Raw genomic sequence first — 14,630 nt, forward strand, 5'->3', positions numbered from 1 at the left:
AGAAGTTTAAGCAGAGTGTCAGAGGAATAGAATTAAGGAAGGAGAGGGGATAGATACCAGAAAAGATTTGTTTCTTTTGAAGCTGAGATTTTTCTTCAGTAAACCACAAGACAGAGATGTTTCCCTGACAGTAAACTTAGAAACACAGTTAAGCAGAGAACTTTTAAGAGTTAGATGAACACTTCAGCAAACATTGTTTGCATGTCTACACAATTCCAGATCCTAGGCAAGGACAAAATGGAAAGTAAGACCTAACCCCTGCCTTCAAGGATCTCAAAGTCTAGTAGAAGAAGAAAGATTCACAAAATAACAAACACTGGGGCTCCTGACTGGTCAGTTGGTAGAGGATGTGACTCTTGATCTTGAGGTTGTAAGTTTGAGCCCCATGTTGGGTGTGGAGATTACTAAAAAAATAATAATGATAATAAATAAATAAACTTTAAAAAACACTATACAGCATTAAAGGGGGCATATAATGGCAAAAGAGAAGAAGTGGGATTAGACAAAGAAAACATCCCTTTTCCAAAACCTGCTGTTGTGTGCTCAAAAGGAAGTCAGCCCTGACCCTCTGTCTTCAGGTTTCTATCTACAAAATGGGTATAGTCCATGCCAGTGACCTAATTCTTTTTAGAATTCATTTTGGGGAGCAATTAGAAAGGACTCTGAGCTGTTTATACAGCCCTGAGGATACATGTTACATAAAGTCCTTGTTTAAAACATAGTACATGAAAAACAATTGTCATTGAAGTATTCATTAAATTTTGTCACCAACTTCATGTAAAACCCACTGAGGGATCTTGAAGGTCTTGTAGAAAAAAAAAAAAAAAAAAAAAAAAAACTAAGCAACAGTATTAATTCCACTGATTAGGTAGGGAAAGCCAAGATGTGAGGGTAAGGGACCTGGCCAAGTACGCCAGGACCTGCTACCAAGGCTGCTGGCTCCTTGCAGTCAATTTTAATGACCCTGCTCTCTTCACTTCCTTGTCTCTGTGCTTGGGGCTCTGGTTATAGATTTATTGACATACAGTTTTCTTCTGCAGAGAATTCAAACAAAAACTAGCAAATAAACCAAAGAACTGTGCTCCTGACTTTAGAGATAGGATTCTTTTCATGGAGTTTTAGAATGTATTCAGCAGGTCTTCATTGAACATCTGCTAGGTGCTGGGCACGGTATGAGGCATCGGAGGACAAATCAGACACGGTCTGCATCTTCACAGAACTTAGATTCCAATTATGGGGCAATTACAATACAGTGCAATCAATGCCACAGAGGTCTTGCAAGCTACCCGTAACTCAGCTTGACAAAACAATCAGAGAAGCCTCCCTGCAGAAAAAAAATGTCAAAGCAGAGCTGTGCAATTTTGAGAAATTAGTCTTGAAGAAAAGAAAGGGGGAAGAATAGTAAGTAGAAAAGGAGGACAGCAAGAAGGAATACTCAGCCTCTCCTAGAAGGTGAAAGGAGTTCAGTTGGCAGGAGCATAGACCTGTGTGTGATGGAGTCTGGATTGCTAAGGAGGACCCGGATCACAGAAGGTTTTTTATCCCCAAGCTGGGGTTTGACCTTTAGTCTGAAGGCACTGGGGCCAGTTAAGTGATTTGAAGCAGAAAAGTGACAGGAGCAATATTGCCATTAGAAAAAATCACTTATCTCTGCTGTGAGCAGAATGGATAGTAGGGAAGATACTTTTTGAGAAGACAGGTATGAAGATTGTTCGTCTAAGGGGTCGACGGGTCAGAAGTAGGTCTCAGCTGGCTACTGTCACAGCTCTTTTTTGTGGGAAATACTGTAAGGATTACACTCATGGTCATTCCCAGGCTTTTTGAATAGAAGGACTCTCTTCTTAACTACCTGAGAGTAGTTATATTTTTAGATTTTGGCAATACAGATAATACTTCATGATACAATAATATATTGAATTAAATTTTAACGAAGGCATATTTAGTCACAGTGTAACCTATGTACGTTTAACATTAAAAGAACATATATGTAGAAGGCATTGATTCAGTCTATGGAATATTCTGTGCCTGGTGGATTTGAGGATTCTTTGTCAAAACACTAGGGATTGTCATGAGTTTTTGATCCTTAAACTTGAGCCCAGAGGCAAGAAAGATTTAGAATTGTAGTTATCAGTAGTTAATATGTTAACTAATCCTTTTCTGGAGATTGATGCCTATTATTTGTTGACCTTACTGTATTCAGTAGTCTCACATGTACAGCCTCATTTTACTAACAGAGAAATTCATAGCACGGTTTGGCTCCTGACTGACGTTACTTTAATACCTCCTGGTGTTTAATGGATTGAATGTTTGAATTCCAGTTCTACCACCTACCATCAGTGTGATTTGGGGAAAATTATTTAATCACTAGTACTATCTGTTTCCTTATCTGTGAACTGGGTATAATATCTACCACATAGAGTTAGATGATTATTAAAGTAGACAGTGATGTTAAAAACCTGATAAATTTTTTAATGTTTATTTATTTCTTTTGAGAGAGAGAGAGAGAGAGAGAGAGAGTAAGCAAGCAGAGGAAGGACAGAAAGGGAGAGAGAGAATCCCATGCAGGCTCCACGCTGGCAGCACAGAGCCCAACGCCGGGCTCAATCTCAAGAACTGTGAGTCATGACCTGAGCTGAAATCAAAAGTCAGATGCTTAACCAACTGAACCACCCAGGTGCCCCCAAAACCTGATAAATTTTAATAAATTATCTTCCCATCATGCCTTCTTTTCCTTTTACCCCTTCCTTATCTCTTTTTCTCCCCATTTCCTCTGCATCTGCCTATATTTTAGTCCCCTCTTTTCATCCTCAAGTTTCTTATTTCTCCTTTTTCTTCATCTTCAAATTTTATTAAACTGATTTTTTCTTGTTTTTAGTGTTGTTTAGGGTTTAGTGCACCTGTATACATTTACATTTGCATTTCCTATCCTTAATTTTAAAGAGCAACCAACAATTTGTTTTTGTTTAATTGCTGAGGAATCAAGTTGCTCTGTATATGTGATCCTCAGTAGAAAAACAATTCCCACTTGCATATGGCTGACCCATTCGTGTATTTTCAGGTCCACCCTGGCAGCTTTACTAAACTCCACATTCTTTTGACCCTCTAGAGATGAATCCTCAACCCACTGCCCGAGTTAAAAGACATCTGTTGTCCTACCTAATGCTCTCTTCATCCTTGCACATTTTCAACTGCTCTGGCAAACACTGTGTGCCCCTGTCAGAAAACAGTGATGTCAGCCAGCAGTTGATGAAGCAGGTGCAGAATTACAGAAGATGCAATCACCACAGTAGTGTAGAGAGAGTTTTTCTAAAGTGTTTCTTGGAATCTATCCATCTCTTATTCTTAAGGCAAATTTACCACTGCATATGAAAATCTCCAGTAAAAGCCTAATGAATTAAACCGGAATAATTTATCTTCTGAAAATACATTCCTTACGCCAAGTTACTAGATAACCACACCCTTTGGCCTAGATTTCAAGGCCCTCCATCCTCTGGTTTCAATCATCATTTCATTTTTTCTTCTTATTGCTCTTGTGGGGACATGAACCCCACATTTAAATATTTCCTTGAGCCTTGCCCCGAAAAATACTTTCACATGCCAATCCGCAAGTGCTCCTGTGTCTGTTGTTTCTCTACTCTGGCAATCCCTCTTTTATGCAAACCTCACCCATTCTCTGAGTCTCAGTTCAAGTCCTACTTTTTCTGACCATTTCAAGTTCAAGTGACCTTCTGAATACCTCTAGTGTGGTAGTGTGATTTCCAGGGAAATTTGGGGGATCTAGAGCTGGAATACATTGTCTTCTTTGCAAATTTCCTTACCATTAAGAAGACAGGTAAGAACTTAAAGGTTGTTAAAAGAATTAAAGCAGAAAAACTATTGTGAAAGCTAGCATGTGTAAACTAGCATGGTAATCTTGCCTAGTATATACAATTATTGTTTCCTTTTTATATGGTAATTTAATTTGCAACTGAACATATTTAGCAAACACTCAATTCTCTTTTTTTTAATTTTTTTAAAGTTTGTTTACTTTTGAGAGAGTGAGTGAGAGCAGGACAGAGGTTGAGAGAGAGGGAGACACAGAATCCAAAGCCGGCTCAAAGCTCTGAGATGTCACTGCAGAGCCAGACCTGGGTCTCGAACCCACAAGCTGTGAGATCATGACCTGAGCCGAAGCCGGACACTTAACCGACTAAGCCACCCAGGCACTCCAGTAAACACTCAATTATTAAAAATAAGAATGTGTACATTCTGTATCATGGCTTCTCAAATGGTAATGTGCACATGAATCACCTGGGGATCCTATCAAAATGCAGATTCTGATTCAGTGGCTCTGGGCTGGGGCTTGAGCTTCAGTGTTTCTAGCATGCTTGCTCATGGACCATTCTTTGATTAACAAGTATGGTCAACCCAAATACAAAGTCAGGTGATAGAAACACCCATGCTGTTAGTCTGCCCTCTCTTACTGCAGTCTAGACATTTGCACCGTGACCTTCTTCCTAGTGTCCAATTATGTTTCTTTCTCTGTTTATAACTTTCTTTACAACTACAAAATCTGGCTAGCTTGGTACATATCTTGGTCACACATAGCTATTAGTCAGCCTGGGGTGTCAAATGCAGTTATCTCAGAATAAACATAAAATTCAACCGGAAACTTGCAGGGCTCCCACAGGGTGAACTTGATCTACACTGAGGTGCCTGCTACATGACGGTAGTGAAATGAGTCACTTGACGTCAAGTCACAGACAGACGTCATCTTGTTACCTAGAAAGACCTCCTTATGCAGCTAATGATCCCACAGAGGTGTCTAAATGAGGAGAAACAGTGGGAAGCTGAGTATCTGATTACCCCTCAGCAGTGCAGAGCCTCCACTGACCAGAGTGGTCACAGCATCTACAGACCCTGGCCCACATGATCTTCCCTTTAATTAGTTTATTGGGGACTTCATTTTGGCCTTTGAGGAGTTGTCATCTTCTTTATCTAATTCTTCATGTGGGTACAAGGCAAGAAATGATGTGTATCTATTTGGAATTGCCTAGTTTCACTGTATAGTTCAAAAAGATGTGTCGGTGTGGAAAATGACTGTTGAGGCCATGGTTTTACAGTCCAGCCTATTCATACTCTAGTTGTGAAGACTTTAGGCATGGTACCTAATCTAAGCCTTGGGTTTCACATTTGTCAAAAGGGACTGTTACAATACATGAGTTTGTCCATGTTAAATGTCTGACATAGCCCCCAGCATAGTGCCCCACACATGCTAGTTATGGTTATTACGTTATCAGTGACAGTTATTCACTTATTTGTGTTATAATGCTTTATTAATACAATATTACATTTTAGTCTTTTTATTGTGGCAAAAGAACATAACACTGTAACCATCTTAACCATTTTAAGTGTAAAATTCAGTAATGTTAAGTATATTCATATTGTACAACATATCTCTAGAACTTTTTCATCTTGCAGCACAGAAATCCTATGTCCACTAAAAACTAATACACTCAACACTAACTATACCCACTTACCTCCCTGCCAGTCCCTTACGTTTTCTTTTTATTTCTACAGTATATGGATATGAATTCATTCCACATGCCCTCAGCTTCCGGTCACTACTAGAAAAACACATAGAATTTGAAGTCTGAAAATTTAAATACAAGACTAAGCCTTGAATTACACTAACTAACTACATGATGTCATTATAGCAATTACAAGCTTTGATTATATCACTCATATCTGCAAATAGGTACATGTTATGTAAACTTTATATTATTAATTAGTGTCTAATCATCCCCTGCTCTTTCTAGTACTCCTCCTCTATGTTCCTAAAAATTTTCTGTCTTAGCATTTGGCATGTTGTACTGAAATTATCTGCTTTATGAGTATTCCCCTTGAGTAGACAAAAATCACCTTGAGGGCTGGGGTTAGATGTTATTTCAGACCTAATTTAGCATGTGTTAGACCAGTTCAGGACAGTGTATACACTTTATATTCCTCTCTCATTTGCTTTCATGTGCTCCCAGGAGCCCCATTTTCATCATGTTGCATTTCCCTTTGTTTAACACTCTTCCATAAAAGTCCTTGGCAAAATTCCCACAGAATAACGATTGGCAAGGGGGAACAGACCAATCCAGTGGAGTCAACAATAGGGTACAGTGAAAAGAAGTTTTAAAAAAGAAATCCTAGCCAGGTTTTTTTAGACTATGTCTCTTTTTTCAATATCTACCTAGCTATGCATGTAACTTTCTCCTGTTTTCTCTGCCAAGTGTCTGGAGAGGTCAAGAGCTATCTCATTACCTTCCAAATGATTTGGGGGGAAATCACTTCCATGTACGACAAGCTCTGTTCCTGACCATCTGTATCGACAGTTAATTTAGAGAGTCAATCGTTCACCTTCTGAAGCAGAAGCCAAGACAGTTATGTAATCTGCAGTTCCCTGTTGAAAACAAAACCTGCAGATGCTCAGAAAGCTAAATTAAACTCCTGACTTGCAATGCAGCCACCACACATCATGGGCAGTCTAAGGAGCATTACTAGCACAAAGGTGCTAATCACAATGATGCCGAATAAAATGCTGTATTCATCTTCCAGCCAGTGTGATATAAAGGTTTGCCAAGATTAGCCATCCAGCCACCATGCTGAGGTTGAGCTGAACCTTAAAATGTGGTTTGCTGCCTAATGAGGAATCTTGTTTTTTAAAAAAAATTATTATTATTATTATTATTATTATTATTTTGCAAAATTTGGTCCCGTGTACTTCTGATTTGAAAATTTTTATTTTCTCCTCTGAGGAAGACACTTTCTTTTTTTTTTTTTTTTTTTTTTTTTTTTTAATTTTTTTTTTTTTTCAATGTTTATTCATTTTTTGGGACAGAGAGAGACAGAGCATGAACGGGGGAGGGGCAGAGAGAGAGGGAGACACAGAATCGGAAACAGGCTCCAGGCTCTGAGCCATCAGCCCAGAGCCCGACGCGGGGCTCGAACTCCCGGACCGCGAGATCGTGACCTGGCTGAAGTCGGACGCTTAACCGACTGCGCCACCCAGGCGCCCCAGGAAGACACTTTCTTAATGAAGGATTGCATCACCTATATCGATAGGAGGGCCTAAGAGAATAATTATTATTGTCAGCTACCCCAGGACTCTTGTTTTTTTTTCTTACCTTTAAGGGAGGAAGGGAATGGACAATGATTGAATACGTGTCACATACCAGGCACTCTGTATGTGTCCTTCAAACAAAGCTTCAGGTGAATTTGGGGAAATGGGCAACAGGAACCTCATATTAGAAATTATGAAAAACAGATTCAGTGCCATGAAATAATTTGTTCAGGGTCATTCAAATAGTATATGGAAGACTGGGATGCAAACCAGATCTTTCTGTCATGACTCAAAGAAAGTGCCCACCATCTTGGGCATTATCTTCCAGCCACCCAATTTCTCCCTCAGAATCTGGGTTCACATTTCTTCGAATAATGTCATTAAAATAAATCCCAAAGTCTTCAGACTCTAAACTCAAATTATAATTAATTAACACAAACAAGTATGTTAAGAAAATATATAGTTCTATAATAAGAACAAGACAGGAAATATTGCAAAGTGAGCAATTTTTGAGCAATTTTTGACTATTATTATAGTTCTATAATAAGAACAAGACAAGAAATATTGAAAAGTGAGCAATTTTTGATACATACTTTTGTATGTATCTCATATGGTCAAAATATTTAATTTGGGAGGGATATATAAATTCAAATATTAGTTTGTGATCATAATGTCTTGTAAATGAGTCCCAAATTTCTGACCTGGTTTTATGTCATCACACCTGCCATAGGTTATATTGCTGTTTCTCCTATCTGATTATAGCCAGCACTTAAAACACTGATCTTTCTTCCTGTCCAACGGTAGTTAGAAACCTATAATGCATTTACTCATTTTCAGCATGTATTCTGATGATTCTTACCAAAAGCAAATGTGGCTCACTGCCTTATGTAACATTCAATGAATATTTACTGAGTGCCACCTATGTGCTAGGTGCTGTCTATCTACTAAGATACTTTGTGTTCTAGAGCTTTTCCCATATGTACTACAGTGGACATTCCAAAGGCCCTTGGATCTAGCTTAAGAATTCCAAGTATACTGTCAATACTAACAGTACAGAATTTCCAATAATGATAATTATAGCTAATATTTCATGTTTGCCAGGTGCCAGGCTCTAATGATGAATGCTTTTGTATCTATCTCATGTAAGCTTCACAACAACCCTATAATGAAAATACAAATAGTATCATGCCATTTTACAGATGAGGAAACTGTGGCCTGGAAAGACTATTGCCTAGTTTGTTCAAGATCATATAGCTAGTAAGTATCAAGGGTGGGGCTCTAACCCAGGGCCCTCTGACAGAAAGTCCACGTTCTTAACCACAATGTACTCTGCTTTCTGGAAAATGCCATTCTGTCAGAGTCAACAAACATGTGCTGGGATATAAAGATGAGTAAGAAATAGTTTCTGCTCTCAAGAAGCACTAGTTCACTGTGAGGAAGAGATACTCAGCTGGGCTCAGCAAGCATTGTGCTTTGTTATATTTCATACACTGCTAAGTCCTGGAGATATAGCATAAAGTATGGGGTAGGCACAATCTCAGCCCTGAAGGAACTCATACTGTGGTTAGAGACAGATACAGAAACAAAACTCTGAAGGGCAACTGATTCCCACTTTTGCTATCCCATTTTGGAGACACTTGGATGTTCATGGGCACTGAGAGAGGCAGTGTCATGCTTGCGCTCTGCAGCCAGTCCCTCAGCCCATCTTCAGTCTACCATTTATTGATAACATCAGGCAGACCACTTAGCTTCTTAAAGCCTGTTTCCTTGTACTTGAAAATCAGGTGAACGTGTAATCTGCTTCATGGAGTTTATTTTGAGGATTAAGTGATAAAATATATTCAGACTATCTATGCATGGTCAAAAAATATTAGTTACCACTGTTATTATCATTCCCTCATATGGCTTAGAAGAACCTTACAGATGGTGCCATCTTTATGCTCAGTCTTACATCTTTTCTGCCACATTAACTAAAGGTATTTATGTAGCAACCAGCTTTATGCAGGTGTAACCTGACACCACCTTGCCTCAGCGGCCACACCCCTCTCTGCTTTCTGTCCAGAAGTCCACTCACCACTCTGGCATGCACAAAATTTGAAGTGCAACTGAAAGTTGTGTGGCAACTCTTGATAGTTTGTTGTCCGAAGGTGGGAGGGAATTGGTGGGTAGAGGCTCCCCTCCTCATCCTTTAGAGAGAGAGTTCTGAATTGCATTATGGACACTCCTCAGAAGGTCCTGGAGGGATTGAATCCCAGTTGCCCACAAGAGTGCTCAGTAGCCCAATGACATTTGCTTACATTGTCTTTCCCTCCTTCTCTGACTAGTCTCCCTGGTTCTTCAATCCTCTTTGCTGAGATCACTGCTCAAAATGAAGTATCACATACAAGCCTTTGAATCTGGCTCTGCTTTCTAGGGGATTGTGGAAGTGGACATGGAAGAGAGTGAGAAGGCAGGGAGTGAGAATGAGAGGTTTCCAGACTAAGAAATGGGTCATTGCCACCTCACATATTTGGATCTCCTCTAGAACATGCTTGCCAAGTGGTCAGTCAGCCATGCTTTATATATCCTTTGAAAGGAATGTACTATCTCCATTCCCATTTGCAGATACCTCTATATTCCTGGCACTTTAAACAATACCTGGCATGGAATAAGAGCTTAATAAAGATTGTTGAATGAACTTTTAAATGAAGAAAATTTTGTTGGCTTGTATAATGACTGCAGATTTACCTTCCTTTGCCTTTCAACCGTTAGATCTAGTTTTCCACATAAAAAAGCCTTCATGTAATTTTGAATCTACGCAGGTTTCTTTTTCACAAAGAAAAGTCATTGGCAGGGGATCTGTAAGTCTTTTAACGATGCACTTTAAAAAATAATAATGGAAGTAAGTAGGAACTGTGAATGTTTCTACCTTATTGAATTGGTAATAGAAATTTTTTTCTCAGATTTACATAGTATTTTTTAAATGTTAGCAGTATGGAAAATAAAGGAGATTTGGAGTCAGACAATTAGAAGTTTAGTCTGTATGACAATATTTGAGTGACTTTATTTTTTTCTGCTGTGTTATATTTTTTAAAAAATAATAACTTTTCCTCATTATAATGGCATTCCATGTTTATTGTTAAAACTTTGGGATATACTGAGGCCTATAAAAAAAAATAGGAAAGAAAAAAAGGATAAAAGAAACGATCTGTAATTCCTACTAGCCAGAGGCAACACTCCTTGACATTTTGGCCTATTTAATTTCAGTCTGATTTGTGTGCCTGAAATATATAGGGCAGGTTATACTATATGTAAACCTTCCTATCCTGGTTTACTTCAGTACAGATCAGCATTTAGCAATGTTATATGTTATAAACATTATTTTTAATATTCGCCAAATTTTTCATGCTTTCAAATGCATTCTTCTCCATACCTCCACTGACCTCCAGAGTTTTACTTACAAAATTAAATATTTTAAAAGACTACTTTCTAATTAGAAAAAAAAAAAAAGAAATCAACAAATGATACCTACCAGTTTCATTATGTTAGAGCTTTACAACTTGTTTGTAAATTCTATAAAATTGGTACCATACTGTGTCTAGGAGTTAGTCATCTTTTTCATTTAATAATGTTTTGTGGGCATTTCTTTATGTCATTATCTTTTCTTTTCTTTTCTTTTCTTCTGTAAAAGTGAATTTTAAAGAGATCTAGGATTCCATTATGGGGATGTGACAGTACTGATTTAGTCAGTTTGTCATTATTAAACTTTTAAGTTGTATCTGTTTTTTTCACTACTGTAAATAATATTGTTATGATCAGCCTTGGGTTAGTTTGTTATGGGCCATTTATGCTGGACTATAGCTTTTGCAACTTTTTAAAAACCAAACCTTTTCAAGATAGTTGGCATGGAAAAAACAGATTATTTGAAATTAATTTTTTTGTTTTGGCTGAGATTTTCATGTATATTATTCCATTAATGCTTGGCATTAAATATTACATGTACCTGGGTTAATAAATTACCATTTTGTTTCTTGGTTGCTAATTTTTTTCATCATTGGGTTTACAGGATCCAGATTATGGGATTTCTGTAAGATTCTCTTTATATTTCATCATAAGTGAGCTTCATTATAAACACATTTGTAGCTTACAAGAGTAATGAGTTTTTACCAGTTAAAGATACCAGATTAAAAAGCAAGAACATGTGGTTTTCCTAGGGCTGTATGAGAGTTCAGTCCTGTCTATGAAATGCCTGAGCAGCACAGATGTACCATAGAGGGTAATGTATTTTCCTCACTGGGGGCTGGATTGAGGTATCATTATATTATCATTTATAGGGCATTTGATAAGAACTGCAATATCTTACCAGCAGAGTGCATTTGCTGTCTTTCTGTCACATCCTTTCCTAAGTACATCTGTATGGACTACAGAAAAATTGCTTGTATTTAGCAAACCTCATCTGTTAACTCTTCTTTCTGCGCCAGATCTACAGACCTGAAGTAACTTGAAAACTTGTGAAAGGAACTGCTTTAGTTAACCTTTATTGGTCCATGAAGGTCAGCCTTGCTAAGGGAAGCTTTCAATGTACTGAGGAGAGAAAGACAGAGATCAGATTGTTTCCAACCTCAGTTCAACACACAGGAGTTAAGAGCTTCCACTGGGTCCAGCCCAGTCAGATCATGGCACAATTTAGAAGTACAAGTTGACCTGGCTTCCTCTACCTCCTGGAATCTTTCTGCCCTGCAGACTCAGAATTCTGTCTCCCAAGGCTGCTGTCCGAATCCCCTACTTTACTTTTACAGGAAGTAATGATGGCGACTATTTGTGGCTTGGTAGTAGATAATTGACATTAATTATTCTAGTCCATGAGGTCAAATTCTCCTTCATAGATAAAGAAATGGAGATTCACAAGGGTTAAAAAAAATCCCCACCTCTGTTAAGTAGCAGAAGATATTTGAACCTGTATGTGTCTGGATCCCCACCCCCCCCCCACCAAGTTCACATCTTCCTCTTTTTTTTTAACATATTTTTAAGTTTATTTATTCACTTTGGGGGGGGGGGGGCAGAGAGAGAGGGAGAGAAAATCCAAAGCAGGCTCCACACCATCAGCACAGAACCCGATGCAGGACTCAAACTCACGAACCTGAGCCAAATCCAAGAGTTGGATGCTTAACTGACTGAGCCACCCAGGTGACCCTCACATCTTCCTCCTTTTAAAAATACATATTTTAATCAATACTGACACTGCTAATCCTTTTTGTGCTGAAGGGAACTAGGTATTTACGAGAAGATTTGTCAGCAAAATAGAAATGGGGGCGGGGGGGGGGGGAATTTACTGATGCATACCTACCCCAAGCCAACATTGAATTTGCAAAGAAGGATAAGGTCCTGGCAAGATCAGGCAAAACACCCTTTCAGCGGGTTTCTTCTAAGGCTGGCAAATGTTGTACAAAATTATCTTTCCACTATAATAATATGGAGCAGTCTGAGGGCAGTCCCCTGGCAGGGCATTGCTGACTATCTTTCAGCTTCTAATTAAAGAAGTTGAGTTGTCAAACACACCAAATTATAAAAACTTTTTTGTGTACTCAGCCCTTTGTGAAGACAATGAACCTCCTGGCCCTCTCTGGCCTTACCTCTTTGTCTGGCTTATTCGTTCCCTGGACCTCTTCACGCCATTCTTCTCACCCCTCCTTTCCAGTGTCTGTGGCCCCCTGTTGCTTTTGTCCCAAATGCCTTATATGTATACCTGTTTTAAGCCCTACACCCCAGCATCACCTCCACCATGAAGCCCCTTCCTCATCCCTGTAGTATCCCTCTTTATGCCCCAGTGTGCCTGGCACTGACTTCTATCCTTCTATCCTATTCCCAATGCCATATTGCTTTCCTTTGTCCATCTCCCCTGCTAGGCTGAGAACTTCCTGTGTACAAGGACTGTGTCTTGGGTTTCCTTTGCCCAACCCAAAGTTTGACCTGAAATGCTCCCTAATCAATGATGGTTTTGTGAATAGCTGAATGAATGAGAAGATAGATGATAATGATAAAGGCTAACATTTTCTGAACATCCACTATATCCCAGGCACTATGCTATGCATCTTAAATATATTATCTCTTTGGATCCCCATAATATCCCTACAAGGTGGGTTATAATTATCTCTATTTTACTGATGGGACAATTAAAGTTCAGCTAGGCTAAGTAACTTGCCTGACGCTACTCAACTAATGATTGATAGACACAGAGTTTGTGCTCAAATCTGTCTACTTTCTGAGCCACTGTAGCTAACAATATGGCAGTTACACAAAGGGTGCCTCATCACCATCTTCTGGACCCCTGCCTGCTTGCTCCTTTTATAGAACCTACTTAAAGGAAGCCTCTAGCCAAACCAAGGCATCACTTGTGTGCTATTTCCCCAACAAGTGCCAAAAATGGTACTTTTCTGTGTTCCAAATGCTGTGTGTTTTAATCCTAAAGGAACTAAAAATTAGAGTCTTTATTTTGTCAGCCACTTAGCATAACCCCCAGTAAAACACAGGCAATGCTAGAACAATTGTTTGGGTTACAATATCTGAATATTTGTGATTCACTATAATTTCCTACCTTTTGTATCTGATTATTAAATCTTCTTTTTCAGTGCAGATGGGGGAAAAAAAACATAGATTATTAATCTTGTGACTACATAAAGGGTTCTCTTCAAAGCCTGTTTTTTATTTTTATTATTCTCATCCCTTTGTGGCATTTCCAACTAATCCACTGAGGTGTATGCTTTAAGGACATTAAAGCATTTTTAGCAACACAGTGAAAGTGACATTTCATTGGCATCTGTTCATCTTTTCTCATGTTTTGTTCTGAGGCATGCCTGTTTTTAAATCACTTCTAATTCTTGGAGTCACGGACAGATTGTGTTTGTGTTGGGAGTTGCAATTCTCTACCTTTCCATACCCATTAGCCCACTGTGTTATTGTTCCTGGGTGAAGGCTCAAATGATATTTCCGGGTGGACAGTTTGCTCTTGATCCCTGGGAACACAGCTTGGTGATTGAGGAGGAAATCAAGACATCATGGACTTTCTGCTTCTAAAAGTCCAGCAGCCAGCCTCCTACAACTTGTCTTCAGCTCTTTGGGCACCTGAACTGCAAGTAGAAGCCAAGGAAGGGCTCCTTCCCACTCTCTTTCTCAAGAAGAAAAAATAGACCTCACTAATGTGTATTTATTGCTTGCTACAGGTTAGGCCTCATGCTAAGCTCTTAAAATAGGTTATTCCATTTATTCTTAAAAATAACCCTATGAGGTACGTTCTAATTGCTATCCTCCTGTTATTATTTAAAATAATTTAAAATTTGATTTTTCTAAGGTATTTATTGAAAAGTTTTTTCCTGCCTTCTCCCCATCCTCCTCACTTAGCTAACCACCACTTCTAGGCTTTTGTGCATCTTTCTAGAATTTCTTTGCACAAGTACAGCAAACTATATACATATACATATACATATACATATACATATACATACTTTTTTTTTCTTTTACCACCTTTCTTCCACCCCAGAGGGAGAATCCCATACACTCTGTCCTG

General features: G+C 38.7%; 1 protein-coding gene across 29 annotated transcripts in view; it reads left to right on the forward strand.

The window, feature by feature from the left end:
- The window catches only part of DLG2 (discs large MAGUK scaffold protein 2), a 2,060,218-nt gene that overhangs the window by 1,826,276 nt on the left and 219,312 nt on the right, over positions 1–14,630 (forward strand). The window lies entirely within an intron of this gene.

This window comes from Leopardus geoffroyi, chromosome D1, assembly GCF_018350155.1.
Source record: "Leopardus geoffroyi isolate Oge1 chromosome D1, O.geoffroyi_Oge1_pat1.0, whole genome shotgun sequence".
Classification (NCBI taxonomy): domain Eukaryota; kingdom Metazoa; phylum Chordata; class Mammalia; order Carnivora; family Felidae; genus Leopardus; species Leopardus geoffroyi.